The following is a 15,977-nucleotide window of genomic DNA, read 5'->3' as shown; positions in this document are numbered from 1 at the left end:
CCAGGGAAATATGGGATTCTCCTGGACTGGAGCCCCCAAAACTCAGTAGGCCCAAGAGGGAAAGCACAACAGCTCCAGGAAGCCCATTGCACACCCCCACTCCCAAAACCTACTACCAGCATATGATGTGCATTCGTGTTTATCCCTCAAAAATGAGGGCAAAACTTTGCACATGATACATAGCAAAGTTTGGTCATTGGGAGTCTGGCCTAAGTTGCTTTGGGAAAGAACCTGGTTTCTTTTTCTTTTCCTTGCACATTGTGAAATCACCACGGTTTTAAACTTGTCTCTCCAGAAGGCCAGAACATCAGACTTGGGCAAGGAAAGAGAAACAGCTATTACAAGGTTGGCTGCAGCGTCTCCCACACATGAAGCCTTAGAATATGAAGGGGAAGAAACGCCAGAGATGGAGACTCCTGCAGGAGCATTGTGATACTGCTTGGACGGTCAGTGCCTCTGATTGCTGGGACATAGTGGCAGCTCATCAGCACCATCTGGGGAGAATGTCTCCAGAACAAGCTTCCTTAGAGGGAAACATGTTCAGGTTGAGTCACACCTAAAGTGCCATCTGGTGGTGGTGAAGCAGACAGGCTGTTGGTTCCAGATGATCAACATTTGAATCCATGGGACCATTTTCTGGGATAAACTTGGTAAGAAATTGACATCTCTGGAAAGGCAGAGATCAAAATCCCTGGAAAGTGTTCAGAGAAAAAGTCCCCTCTGATTAGAGAACAACATCTGCTCCCTGAGTGTCACACGGTGGGAGAGGAAGAAAGGCAAGTGCAGAATGTCCCCTGGGAATGTGGAATCCAAGGGAGGGACAGGCATTGGGAGCAGAGAGTGACTGAGTGGTGAGGGTGAAGTTAAGTCACATAAGGGGGTCCTCAGGTCAGAAGAGAAAATGGAGGGTGGAGGTGAAGAAGGCTCAGACAAGAGGCTGGTAATTCTCCTGGGGGGCTTCCTGGGAGTGCAGAGGACAGAGTGGGTGAAGATTGTCTCACGGAAACCACTGGAGTGAACATGCCCGTGGAGGGAGCATCATCTTCAGGGACTCCCATGACAACAGTGGCTCGACTTTCACAGTTGTTCCATGGCACATCTCACAGAAGGCGTCTGGATACAAAGCTGATGAATGTGGATGGTACCACGGTGCTATCCTGGGGGTGCAGGAGACAGAAGGCCAAAATCTGCATTCACAATCAGGTCAAGGAAAGGGGAGCCTACCCGTCTAGCAGGGTGGGGCCGCCTGAAGCCTGTTCCTTCTCACCTCACCTCACCTCACCCATGACTTCACAATACCCTCTGTGGCCTCCTCCCAAGGCTGTCACTCACATCCCTTTACCATGGCTAGGACCTCACATAACAATGGCAGGACACACTGAATCCCTGAAATGTATAGAGCACGCAAAGGGGCCAGGAAACACAAAGAAAGATTCATCACCTTTCCAGAGTAGAATTCGGCTTCCTTCACTCTTCTGTTCTCTTTAGGTAACTCTCCAAACTTGGGAAACCAGGAGATTGGGTGATGCGTAAGGAAGATAGGAGCACAGGGATCATACTGGAGTCTCTGTAGGGGAGACACCTGGGTTATTAAACTCTGGTAGCCCATACCAGCTGACAAGGTCAAATGGTCTTCTGTAATATTAACAAGGTTCACGTCTATATGGTTTCATTTATGAAGTCCATTACTCCAGTTGCTGGTCAAAATCACCACCTGATGAAGCTCAGACATGAGTGGTTACTTCAAAGAGGAAGCTAAGCATCCAGGAAATGAAAGTGCCGATACAGTCAGGAGACAGAAGTGCTGACTCCAAACCAACCTGTAGTCTCTTGTGAACATCTAACATGGCCACCTCAGGGGGAATACGCAGTGCCCTGGTCAGTCACTGCTTCCTGCCCAGACATGGGCAGAACGGAGACCCTGAGAAGGGTCTCATTGCTTAATATCTTCCTAGTACCCTTCCTCAGAGGGCTCTCTTTTCCCAGAGAGACGGCATCTAACAACTGACATCCTCTGAGAACATGGACCTGGGGCCTCACAGAAGTAACAGGAAGGGTCACCATTGAACAACTCGGTCAAATGCACACAACCTTACCTTTCCATGTTCCACCTTCCTTTCCCCTGTTGGCTCTGTCCTGATGCTGCTGAGAAAAGGAAAAGAATGGGAGGCTGAGACTCGCTTCTCTCACACCTCCTCCCTAAGAGGCTCAGACATACATTATCCAAGAATAATGGGCCTCGCCATTTTAACAAATAGAAAGGTGTTCCTCTTATTCATTTTAAAAGTGATAGAATATTCCAAATTTTCCTTCTCTGACAAACTCAAGGGAGTATTTTGTTGTGGAATCTCCACATGGCCTTCTCAGAAATCCTCTACTCGAGGACACAGAATCAGAAACCAACAGTCACATCTGCTCCCTCAGAGGACCCTGTATTCTGAGGACAGACTTTGGATGGGCTGAACATTGCTCTACTGACAGCTCAACATGAAGGAAGGGTTGGCTGAGTGATACCTAATATAGAAAAGCAACAATCAACTGTCACTTTCTCAATATGCCAATCCAGAATCACGAAGTCACGTGTTTGGGGATTTACCCTAAAAGCCCCAACCACACACAGTAAGCAGCCTGTAAGCCTAACGTGGAAGCCTTCATCCTCCTGAGCCCCTAGCCCTGCCCAACCTCTCTCCCAGGAGGAGTGATGCTCAGTCACTCTCCACGCCAATCAGACTCATTTAGAAATGTGGGAATAGGAATGGGAAACAGCAGCAGGGAATCTCTCTTGAGTGCCCCTTACCTTTTGGATGTCTGAGTTTTTCCAGAAGGTTGGTAAAAATGCTTTTAACACAAGGTAGCAGAGGCACAAAAGGAACAACCCCAACCACTCAGATGGGAGAGATAACGGTTGATATTGCAGAAAGCCTGGGCAGAGCTCAGCCAGGGCTCAGTATGATCGTTCAGAAACCAGAGACTTCTGCACTGTCTGTACAGTGGGGCTGCCTGAAGCAAGTGAGTGCTGAGTGTGCCTGTGCTTGACTGTAGCCCCAGGCCCGCATCACACAGCACAGGAGAGTCACAAAGGGGTTCTGAGGGCGGGGAGGGGACATCAGGAGGAGGGCAGCCACAGACCCCCACCCCCGCCCGCCATCCCAGCAGACCTCTCTGCCCTTACTCAGACCTCTGGGTCCTCCTGCCCTCCCCTCCATTCCATCTTACAACCTCACTCTTTCTTCATACCATATGTTTGCCTCAGTGAAATGTTCCATTTGTTTTATCTGTAACCCAGATAGGACCTGAGTCCCCCTTTGCTTTGGGGAACCTTTGACTTGAGCCTTGGAAGTCTGAAACAACGCTATCTACTTACACTAGAGCTGGCAGGTTTGAGCCTCCCCCAGGCAAGGCACACAACAATGACAACTGCAACCAAGAAATAGCCGGGCATTGTGGCGGGTGCCTGTAGTCCCAGATACTTGGGAGGCTGAGGCAGGACAATTGCTTAAGCCCAAAAGGTTGAGGTTGCTATGAGTAGTGACGACATGGCACTCTATGGAGGGTGACATTGTGAGACTCTGTTTCACACCCTCCTCAAAAAAAGAAACATTTCCCTCTTTTGCTTCAATCTTCCCATCATTGTATTTATCATACTGTTTTTCTAATCCTATCTAAAGAACAGATACTCCCACCCCTGTATATTAATTTCATAACAGATCTGTGACTCCCCCAAGCCAGATAGTTGTATGATAAACTCTTGACTCCCTCTGCCCATGTTGGCATGCTATGACCTAGAAGTGTCAAAGCCTTCGGGCAAAATCTGGTATCAAGCAGCCTTACCTGAGTGTTCCATGGGCCATGTGAACATGAACTTTCCTAGATGCCTTGGCACACACACAAAGCTTGAGAAGATGTGTTCTATATAATCACCCCTGCAAATGGCTAAATTTCAAATTTAATGCTCTACATGTCAGGTGTATATAATCCCAGTACTCCTCCACCTTGTTCCTAGACCTTCTTTATGAACTCTTTATCACGTTACAGCTGTGCTCTGAACTGTCTCCCGACTTCTCAAGTCTCTCTTAAACTCTGCAGCCCTTCACTTGCCAACAGCTTCAGCTCTCTCCTCTCTTTGATGTAGATCCTCAAGTTTTCATTTAAGAAATACTTCCTTCTGGAAACTAGGAGAAACAGACATCTGTACATTGGGGGCTCTCCCTTTGACCTCATGATGCAGGTTGACCACTAAAACCTACATTGTTCAAAAGCTAAGCAAATGCAGAGAAGCGGTTTTCCTACCCCCAGCATCTATAATTGCCAAAGTAGTCTCTGGAACAGACCAGATACTGTGGGGCATAAATGCTCGCACGCATCATGTTCCTTCCTCACACCGGCATTATACTGTCAGGATGTGCGTCAGTTGGCTAGTCATAAAACCAAAACGTGGACATAAGAACTAAAATTTCAACAATTTTGGAATTATTTTACAGGCTACTATATCATATCAAGGAATAGTATACATTTTGTTTATTTTTTATATATACATAGAGTCACTCACCCAGGTTGGAGTGAAGTGTTACAACCATAGCTCACTATAACCTCAGAATCCTGGGTTCAAGACGTCCTCCTGTCTTGGCCTCTGAACTACCTGGGACTACAAACGTGCATCATCTCTGATTTTTCTAGATACGGGGTCTGGCTATGTAGCTCTGGATTGTTTTAAATTCCTGAACTCAAGCAATCCTCCTGCCTCAGCCTCCCAAGGGATTACAGGCATGAACCAGGTGTTCCTGGCCTGGAATATTATATTCAATGAGATGATGAGAATATTTTAATTTTTAAATGTACTAACTAAAACACAAAATACAAAACTATATGAAAAACACAATATTGTTGTATATATTACAAACAAATACCACACCCACAGGTAGAAATGAAAATGCTAACCACATGAATGACCATCTTAATTAACTTGATTGTGGTGATTATTTCACAATGACAACATATATTAAAATATCAAGTTATATACCCTAAATACATAAAATTTTTATTTGTCAAGTATACATCAATAAAGCTGGAGAAAATTCAAACTGGGAGACATTTTACAAAAGTAAACAAGTGATTTTAATATGGGCAAAAGATTTAAATAAATGCATCATAAAAGTGGAGATCCAAATAACAAGATTATGCAAAGATAAGATGCTTAACCTCATTAGTCATCACGAAACAGCAAATTAAAACTACACTGAGTACCAATACATACTGCTCAGATGGCTAAAATTTAAACACTGACAATACTATGTGTTGATAAGAATGCAGAGTAACTGGGAATCTCAGACATTGCTGGTGGGAATTTATGTTAGTACAACCAGTTTGGAAAATTGTGAGGCAGTATCCCTGTACCCTCTAACAGAGCATTTCTAGTCTTTGCTGTGGACCCAAGCGAATTGAGTGCAGTGACTAATAAAGATTTGTAAAAAACATTCCTAGCAACTTGACTCTTAATACCCGAAACCAAAACAATTCTAATAAAGAAGAATGAAAAAATAGTGAGTTTATTTACATCACAGATATGAATAAATATAGTTTTATATATATTTATCTGAGTATACGGGTATAATAGGAGAAGAGGTCCCTGTTTTTTGGAGGTATCCCAATGACCACCTCCTCATTTTGTGGCGTTTTTTTTTTGTAGAGACAGAGTCTCACTTTATCGCCCTCGGTAGAGTGCCATGGCATCACACAGCTCATAGCAACCTCCAACTCCTGGGCTTAAGCAATTCTCTTGCCTCAGCCTCCCAAGTAGCTGGGACTACAGGCGTCCGCCACAACGCCCGGCTATTTTTTGGTTGCAGTTTGGCCGGGGCCGGGTTTGAACCCGCCACCCTCGGTATATGGGGCCGGTGCCCTACCGACTGAGGCACCGGCGCTGCCCATTTGTGGCGTTTTTTAACTCTCTTTATACTGAATTTTGTGGAATAAAGTTTTGAATTTTGATAAGTTAAATCTGTCCTTTGTTACTGTGTGTGTTTGTGTAGGTATGCTCGCAGGGACACCAAATTGAACCAATATGCACACAGAAAAACACCTTCGTAAGAACCAAACATCAGACAAGCAATCACAGTACCCACTTTTAGCATCATAACATGTGAGGAGTCACTGAAGAAGGTAAGAAAGACGGTTTTCTCAGGCCACAGAACCTCACAACACCTCCCCTACCTCCAGAGGTGTCAGGCCAGTACTGTGTGGCGAGAGAATCTATGTGCTTGGAGAATGAAGTGCAAAGGACTGTAGAACTTCGACTTGGAACTCAGGGCCACCCTATCACAGGGAAACAGCATAGGGTAGAATTCTGCTGGCACCTATGAAGGGAGCATGCAGACCACTCCCAGAAAGGAATCTTTCACCCCTGCAGTGGGAACTTGAGCTCCAGCTAGCTCCATCACAAAGCTCATGAAAATGGCCTGAGGGGGAATAAATATGAAAGACAGGCCACAAGGACTGTGGTTGTTCTGCAAGTCTTAGTGCTGTTAGTTTAGATCCAGTGGACTTGGGGTGTGCATAGCTGGTACAGCAGCTGTGGTGGCCAAGGGAGTGCGCACATCATTCCTATTTCAACTCCAGGAAGTGCAGCTTAGGGAGAAGCTCCTTCCATTTGGCAAAAGGAAAGGGAAAAGTACAAGGATCTTTGTCACATATCTTGGGTACCAGCTAAGCCACCAGAAAATAAAGTACCTCACAGATGACTCAAGTCCCTGCTGCAGGCCTTAGCTCCTAGATGATATTACTACACTTAACCCTGGACCAGAAGGGAACGTGCTTCCCTGAAGGGAAGGTCTCAGCCCTGGCAGGATTCACTACCTGCTGACCAAAGAGCACTTGGGCCTTGAACAAACACCAGCAGACTCCAGGCCACAGTCTTTTGTGACTAGAGCAGTGGTGGCTGTGGGAAAGGCTTGCATCGTCGCGCCCCCAACACCAGGCAGCCCAGCATGAATGAGAATCCTTCCATTTGGGGGAAAGTGAAGGAAGAGAGTGAGGTGGCAATCCAGAGAATTCTCACCTGCCTTACTCAGGCACACCAAGGCGGTACCACCAGTAGGCGGCAGGAGTCATGGTGTCACTGATCTTGGTGCGCCCCCTCGTGCTGACATGGCTGCACTGACCAAAGACTTAGATCGCAACACTCAAATCCCTCTGATTACCAAAAAGAATGGGTAGCAAAGAATGGGTACAAATGCCCAGACTGCAAAGATTAGAATTAATACCTAACTCTTCAGAGCCCAGATACCAACAGACATCCACAAGCATCTAGAACATCCAAGAAAACACGATCTCACCACATGAACGAAATGAGACACCACTGAGCAATCCCAGAGTGATGGAGATAAGTATCGTGGTAAACCTCAAGGTCATGAAGATATTATGTTATGATTTCTCTGGGAAGTATTACATTTTACCTTTTATATTTAGCTCTGTGATCCATGTTACATTTTTGTGTGTGTGTTCAGTACAGTGTTACAAAAAGATGTTTTTTTCCCTACGGATGTTCAATTATTTGACTCTTTTTTCCTCCACTGAATTGTCATGAAAGTTTTATCATTAAATCAACAAATTGAGTGGAGAGGGGACTGACTTCTGGACTCTTGTTCTATTAGTGTACACCGCTTTAATACTACACTGTTTGAATTAATACCACACTACTTTAAATGAAAAATATTAACTTGAATTCTTTAAATCTGGTATTATGAGTTTACCACTCTGCTCTTCTCCTCAAAGATTGAGCTTTTGATTGGGTTGCATTGACTCCACAATTCAATCGAGTAATAAGTGACATTGTAACAATTTTCAATATATTTACTCAATTTATAAATACCCTATATCTCTCCATTCTTTAGAGTCTTAAATTTCTCTCTGCATTTTTTCATTTTTGGTTTTCAGTATGAAAAATCTTTATATCTTTTGTTAGATCTTACCTAAATATTTTAAATTTATGCTATTTTTATTTCTTTTATTTGATTTTTAAAGTGTTTATAATTGATATATTGAAATACAATTTCTAACTATTTTACATATACAACTTTTTCAGATTTACTTATTAATTCTAGTACTTTATTTGCAGATTCCTCAGGGTACACAATTATGTCCTTTGTGATTAATAACACTTTCAATTATTCTTTCCTTTTCTAATATTAATACCTCTAACTTCTTTCTCTCTCTCTTTTTTTATTGTTGGGGATTCATTGAGGGTATAAGAAACCAGGTTACACTGATTGTATTTGTTAGGTAAAGTCCCTCTTACAATCGTGTCTTGCCCCACAAAGGTGTGGCACACACCAAGACCCCACCAGACTCCCTCCTTCCCTCTCTCTGCTTTTCCTTTCCCCACCTCTAACTTATTTTTTGTGCCTTCTGGAATGTGCAGGAAAAGGTCAAATTGAAGTGGTGTTTCAAATGGTGTAGAGGTTTTTCATTAATATTCTCTAGAGTGTGGTGAGGCTTTCCATCTGTGATGAGATTTTTGGATTCACTAATATTTGATTCACTTTACTATAACATTCATGTTTTCTTTTTTCCAACTTGTTCTGTACTTTCTGTGCAAATACTATTTTTCTTAAGTTAGAGTTCCATGTACTCTCTACACTCAACTTTCTGTCTTGTTTTACATTCGTCATTTTAATCTTTCTTTAAGAAAAACTATCAAGGGCAGTGCCTGTGGCTCAAGGAGTAGGGCACTGGCCCCATATACCAGAGATGGTGGGTTCAAACCCAGCCCTGGCCAAAAACTGCAAAAAAAAGGACTATTGGCGGCACCTGTGGCTAAAAGGAGTAGGGAGCTGGCCCCATATGCCAGAGGCGGTGGGTTCAAATACAGCCCCAGCCAAAAAACTGGGGGGGAAAAAAAAAAGACTATCAGTTCTGTCCTGTATATCACTAACATATTTTTCTGAATTGCCAATGCTGTCTAGACTGCTGATTTAAATCACTTTTTCTTCCTTACTTTCTGTCTGCTGTTTCCACATCAATTTCATTTTCATCTAAATTTCTTTACTGTCTCCTGCTCTTAATGTCTTTTTTTTTATTGTTAAATAATAGCTGTGTACATTAGTGCAATCAAGGAGTACAATGTGCTGGTTTCATATACAATCTGAAATATTCTCATCAAACTGTTCAACGTAGCCTTCATGGCATTTTCTTAGTTACGGTATGTAGACATTTGTATTCTGCCTTTAGTAAATTTCGCCTGTACCCATTCTAAGATGCACCGCAGGTGTGGCCCCACCCATTACTCTCCCTCCACCCTAACCTCCCCCCTCCCTTCCCCTTTCTTGAAGAACATGAAAGAGACACAGGAGGAAGGGTATGTGGGCATCTCACCCAATGGGCACAGTGTGTGGTTGGATACCACACCCTCCGGTGAGGGGTTCTTTTACAACTGGAGCTTAACCTTGGAAGTGAAACCAATGTAATCTAAAAATTTGTAGCCTCATATTAATTTGAAATAAAAAAACAAAATGAAGACATAATCATATTTGCATATAGTAAGTGTAACTTTGTTTCTAGTAACCAGAAATCTCTATAAAGAAAATTGGCTGAGAAAAGAAGCTAGAAATGGAATCATAGTTAGAGGTGGTTACAAGATGGAGAAAGATTCATTGAATGACTAGAGAGGCTACAATGTGTTTGTCAGTTAATGGGAAAGAGCTGGTGTTGAGGCAGGTATTGTGGAGAAAAAATGCTGCAGCTGAAAAAATTGACGATCAATATAGCTCAGAAGACAGAACAAAATAAGGCTGAGAGCATATCAGGTGCAGGTGCACTTTGCTTCCGTGTCCTGTGAGAAAAAGAGCAGAAAGGAGGTGGGTAACTGAAAATGATGTCCAAGGGAAAATATTGAGGAAATAGTCCCTATGGGTTTAAATTTCTCCGTGAAAGGGGAAGTGACACCCAGGTTTCCAGTAGAGTTTTAATGTAGAAATTTGTGGTGAGTTTGAGAAGAGTGGCAAAGGTTTTGATGGACTGTCATGGGAAATGGGAAAGACAGGACCACTGAAGATAGTTGCAAGTTCAAATGAAATCCAGCATCATGAATTACAGCTCCTACCTTGTGTGATTTCTCCCCTATCCCTTGGCTATTCAGAAACAGTGAGTGGAAATATGGGGAGCTTGTCATAGGGTCAAGGTTTTCCCGGAAGTGTGCTTGGCCATAAAGTTTAGAGTGAGGAGGGATGAGAGTGCTACAACTGGGCTGGCTACCTGGCACACAACACAGGTTTAGAGGCTGCAAGTCACTGTCAGATCACAGAGCAGGTAGACACAAAATGAATAAGCTGCAACAAGCAGCATTTGGCAATTAAACAACATTAGCACAATAGTGTTAAAGACAATCCCGACTTGCATCCACTCAACTATTTGGCTTCCTCTATCCTGAGTCTCTTTTTCTCTTAGCATGATATATGTCCTCTGGCTCCCTCTTCCCAACCCACATAAACTGCTCATTGACAATCTCCTCACAAGCAACGCTCTCTATATCTCACCTCCTACCTCCAGGAGAACATGCACCTTACCTGTCCTAATACTGGCCACATTCAGGACCTAGTTATCAATTAAGACTGTGATATTTCTATGTTCCTCCCACACCATTATGGTCGAAGTACCCGTGTGCTTCCACGACACACAATCATGCCCCACATAACAGGTTCTTTAGCACCATCTACGCTGTTCTTCAGATCCTCCTTCAACAAGCCCAGAATCCACAGCAATAACCCCTCAGCCACTCCCACCCACCCTCACACACCTGTGTGATCCTCTGCTCACTGACAATGTTTTCTGAGACATGATTGAACCACCATTTTCTGTAATACATACCTATCTTTGTCCTCCTCTACAGATATGTAAGTCCTATCTTGTTTAATCCTCCAAGGCAGGGGCGCTCAACCTTCCTAATGTCGTGAGCCTTTAATAACGACCCAGTGGGTCGAAACCCACAGGTTGAGAACCGCTGCTAAGGGAAATAAAAGAGACGGGAGGGAAGGTATGAGCTGCAATATAATTCCATGAAGGCCAACAGATGGGAAACAGTCCATCGCCTGGAACTTCCTCAGGCAGGGAAGAGGGTGTGGCAGGACATAGTATCCATTCCTTCACAACAGCTCCAGGGCCCTGGTCAACTTTTAGAGGCCAAAATAAGCAACTAGGAAGAAGTGAACTAACTCCTGCCATTCCCAACTAAGCACACACTCTAGGTTCCCCAAAACCTCCGCCCCCAAGACAGCACAGAGAAAAGACTTGACTCTTAGGAGAACATTTATTGGAAGAATCTCTTGATTCTTATTTTAAAGAGTGAATTTTTCTTTCAGGAAATGCAAGGAAGCAGAGAGACCCTGTAACCTCAGCAGTACAAAGGGGCCAGAAGGCACCAGGCCAACTTGCAGCCTGTATGGGGTCATGTACAGGGCACAGGGTCTGGGTTGGGCATGTGTGGGGAATGGTCCTGACACAATTGAGGGCTGCCCTTTTCCAGAGAATCTTCTTGCCCCTTCTGTTTTATTCCCCATTTAGAAATCCACTGCCAACAAGGAAGCTTTTACTTTCTAATGTGATGTTCAGTAGGAGGCCATCCCTTCAGTGACAGGGATGGGGAAGACATGTGCTCCTAAGCACGTCCTCATGCATCTTGTCTACACTTCCATGGGCACATGGAAGAGTCTGCCTGCCATTCTTAACTGTAAGTTCTCTGTTGGCTCATGCTTGGCATAAAATGGAGATTGTCTTAGGGATCCCTGTCCTTCCTTTACCCACAGGTGAGCAGAGAGGAGGGGATCACCCCAGCTGGCAACTGAATTTGTTGTCCCAAACTATTCTACATGACTAGCTTTAGAGATTCTCTGGGGTGGGGGCTTGGACATCCCACCTTCATAATTTGTTGTTCTCACATGTTCCAGTTGTTTCTGACCTAGGCTCACTCTTGAGGGCCTTGAATTATTCCCTGAAATTCTACACCTTTTAGAGAGCTAGGCCCAGACACTCATCTGAAGACCTCTCTGCATTATTCAACAGATGATCTTCTGCGCCATTCCTCAGTCTAAGTTCCTGATCCTTCTGAGTATCCTTGTTAAGTGAAGCAATCCTCAGCATCTGTCTTGGAAGCTTCCTGTTTGGCTGAATCCAAAATTCTCTTGTGATGCTGCTGCTCTGTTTTCTTTAGAAACTCAATGTTGAGAGAAAAATCTCCAGGAAGGATGGGGTTAGAATACAACCTTGGAGGACTGCCTGGGTAATCTGAGGTTGGGAACTGGAGGACAAAATTCTTCAAGGGATTTATTAATTACAGAGTCATAACCCCACATAATTTGCTGCTCGTTCTGTGACACATTGCACACCAGATGGGAAATGTGAGATGGCATAACACATTGTGCCTCATTCTGGAGTTTATGAAAACACTCCCCAGAACCTAATGATCAGGAACAAGGTGATAGGACTGGGAGCGGGAATTGAAATTGGGCCTGAGAATGGACCTGAGTGAGGGTTAAGGACTGAGATTGGGCAGGGTTTAACACATGGAGAAAGGATGCGGATTCTTCAGCTGTGAAGGTATTTGACATTGAAGAACACAGATGTTGAGGAACAGCTTGAAACAAGCACCACAAAGTGCAGGGACTCACCCTGCAGAGACAGGAGAGGTCAGGAGAGTCAGGAGAGCTGGATGTATTTTGCTCTATGTCATCCTCAAATGTCTTAGGACACAGGAGCTGCTGTCCACGTGCAGGTCTCTGGTTTGCCTTTGCTGGTTCACAAAAGAAGGGAATCTGCTGAGCCATGCTTGCTGGCTATTGATCCTAACATTGTCCATGAAAAATTGACCATTTTTTGCCGTGTATACTGTGCACCCACGTTTTTGCCCCAAACATTCCAGAAAACACAACTCAACTCTTGGCCAAAAGACAAACGAGGGGAGGGCTAGCATTCCTCTGTAAACATGCAGATTGTACCACCCTTCTGCAGTCACACTCTCTCTGAAGGCTGCCCCTTTCCCATGCTCATGGGAGCCATTCCCTCCTCACTACTTTAGGGCCTGCACACAAGTTTCCCACACATGTGGCCACCAGGGCAGGTCCTTCAGAGATGTTCAGCCCAAGGGCAGCCATGATGGTCCCTGAGGCCTGCACAGGTCTCCCAAACCCACCTGGGCAGGGTTCCAAAACCACTCTGAAGAAGCCACTGAATCCTCTCTGTGCAGAGCTCCCAACCCACTCTGCGCAGGAACACCATGGGCCACAGATTCTACCCCACAAGGCCAGGGCCTGCCATGCCAGCCCCACCACAGCCCCCTCCCTTGGTCATGCCACTAGGCGGAGGCCACGCTGGCTCACTCCCTGGCAACTATGGGATTCTCTTGAACTGGAGCCCCCAAAACTCCGTAGGCCCAAGAGGAAAAGCACAACAGCTCCTGGAAGCCCATTGCACACCCCCACTCCCAAGCCCTACTACCCACATATGATGTGCATTCGTGTTTATCCCTCAAAAATTAGGGCAAAAATTTGCACATTATACATAGCAAAGTTTGGTAGTTGAGAGTCTGGCCTAAGCTGCTTTGAGAAAGAACCTGTTTTTCCTTTTCCTTCCACATTATGAAATCACCACGGTTTTAAACTTGTCCAGAAGGCCAGAACATCAGACTTGGGCAAGGAGAGATAAACAGATGTTACAAGGTTGGCTGCAGGGTCTCCCACACATGAACCTTAGAATACAAAGGGGAAGAAATGCCACAAATGGAGGCTCCTGCAGGAGCATTCTGACACTGCTTGAAGGGAAAGTGCCTCTGATTGCTGAGACATAGTGGCAGCTCATCAGCACCATCTGGGGAGAATGTCTCCAGAACAAGCTTCCTTAGAGGGAAACAGGTTCAGGTTGAGTCGCACCTAAAGTGCCATCTGGTGGTGGTGAAGCAGACAGGCTGTTGGTTCCTGATGATCAACATTTGAATCCGTGGGACCATTTTCTGGGATAAACTTGGTAAGAGATTGACATCTCTGGAAAGGCAGAGATCAAAATCCCTTGACAGTGTTCAAAGAAAAAGTCCCCTCTGATTAGAGAACAACATCTGCTCCCTGAGTGTCACACGGTGGGAGAGGAAGAAAGGCAAGTGCAGAATGTCCCCTGGGAATGTGGAATCCAAGGGAGGGACAGGCATTGGGAGCAGAGAGTGACTGAGTGGTGAGGGTGAAGTTAAGTCACATAAGGGGTCCTCAGGTCAGAAGAGAAAATGGAGGGTGGAGGTGAAGAAGGTTCAGACATGAGGCTGGTGTTAATTCTCCTGGAGGGCTTCCTGGGAGTGCAGAGGGCAGAGTGGGTGAAGATTGTCTCATGGAAACCACAGCAGTGAACACACCTGTGGAGGGAGCAGCATCTTTGGGGAATCCCATGACAATAGTGGCTTAACTTCAGCAGTTGTTGCATGGCACATCTCACAGGAGGCGTCGGGATACACAGCTGATGAGTGTGGACAGTACCGCGGTGCTACCCTGGGGGCTGCAGGAGACAGGAGGACCAAAGCTGCGTTTACAACCACGTCAAGAAAAGGGGAGCCTACCCGTCTAGCAAGGTGGAGCCGCCTGAAGCCTGTTTCCCCTCACCTCACCCCACCCATGACTTCACAATACCCTCTGTGGCCTCCTCCCAAGGCTGTCACTCACTTCCCTTTACCATGGCTACGACCTCACATGACCATGTCAGGACACACTGAATCCCTGAAATGTATAGAGCATGCTTTCCAAAGGGGCCAGGAAACACACAGAAAGATTCATAACCTTTTCAGAGTAGAATTTAGCTTCCTTCACTCTTCTGTTTCTCTTTAGGTAACTCTCCAAACCTGGGAAACCAGGAGATTGGGTGATACGTAAGGAAGATAGGAGCACAGGGATCATACTGGAGTCCCTATAGGGGAGACACCTGGGTTATTAAACTCTGGTGGCCCATACCAGCTCACAAGGTCAAATGGTCATCAGTAATATTAACAAGGTTCACATCTATATGGTTTCATTTATGATGTATATTACCCCAATTGCTGGTCAAAACCACCACCCAGTGAAGCTCAGACATGAATGGTTACTTCAAAGAGGAAGCTGAGCACCCAGGAAGTCAGAGTGCAGATACAGTCAGGAGACAGAAGTGCTGACTCCAAACCAACCTGTAGTCTCTTGTGGATATCTAACATGGCCACCTCAGGGGGAATACGCAGTGCCTAGACGTGGGCAGAACAGAGACCCTCAGAAGGGTCTCATTGCTTAATATCTTCCTAGTACCCTTCCTCAGAGGGCTCTCTTTTCCCAGAGAGATGGCATCTAACATCCTCTGAGAACATGGACCTGGGCCCCGCAGAAGTAACAGGAAGGGTCACCATTGAAGACTCGGTCAAATACACACAACCTTACCTTTCCATGTTCCACCTTCATTTCCCCTGTTGGCTCTGTCCTGACGCTGCTGAGAACAAAAGGAAAAGAATGGGAGGCTGAGACTCGCTTCTCTCACACCTCCTCCCTAAGAGGCTCAGACATACATTATCCAAGAATAATGTGCCTCGCCATTTTAACAAATAGGAAGGTGTTCCTCTTATTCATTTTTAAAGTGATAGAATATTCTCAATTTTCCTTCTCTGACAAACTCAAGGGAGGATTTTGTTGTGGAATCTCCACATGGCCTTCTCGGAAGTCCTCTACTCAAGGAGGACACAGAATCAAAAACCAACAGTCACATCTGCTCCCTCAGTCTTCCCTGTATTCTGAGGACAGACTTTGGATGGGCTGGACATTGCTCTACTGAGCAGCTCAACATGAAGGAAGGGTTGGCTGAGTGAAACATAATATGGGAAAGAAACAATCAAGTGTCACTTTCTCAATATGCCAATCCAGAAACACGAAGTCACGTGTTTGGATATGTCTCCTAGAATCCCCAACTACACCCAGATAGGGAGCCTGTGAGCCTAA

General features: G+C 45.1%; 1 long non-coding RNA gene across 1 annotated transcript; it reads right to left on the bottom strand.

Moving 5' to 3' along the window:
- Positions 1 to 268: 268 nt before the first annotated feature.
- Positions 269 to 2,137, bottom strand: LOC128571274 (uncharacterized). The gene is made up of 3 exons (XR_008375723.1): positions 2,089 to 2,137; positions 1,442 to 1,494; positions 269 to 1,157 (listed from the first exon to the last, which is right to left on the bottom strand). It is a non-coding gene; the product is annotated as an uncharacterized LOC128571274 (long non-coding RNA).
- Positions 2,138 to 15,977: the final 13,840 nt, after the last annotated feature.

The sequence above is a fragment of the Nycticebus coucang genome, chromosome 18 (genome assembly GCF_027406575.1).
Source record: "Nycticebus coucang isolate mNycCou1 chromosome 18, mNycCou1.pri, whole genome shotgun sequence".
NCBI classification, from domain to species: Eukaryota; Metazoa; Chordata; class Mammalia; order Primates; family Lorisidae; genus Nycticebus; species Nycticebus coucang.
This window is presented reverse-complemented; position numbering and strand designations above follow the sequence as displayed.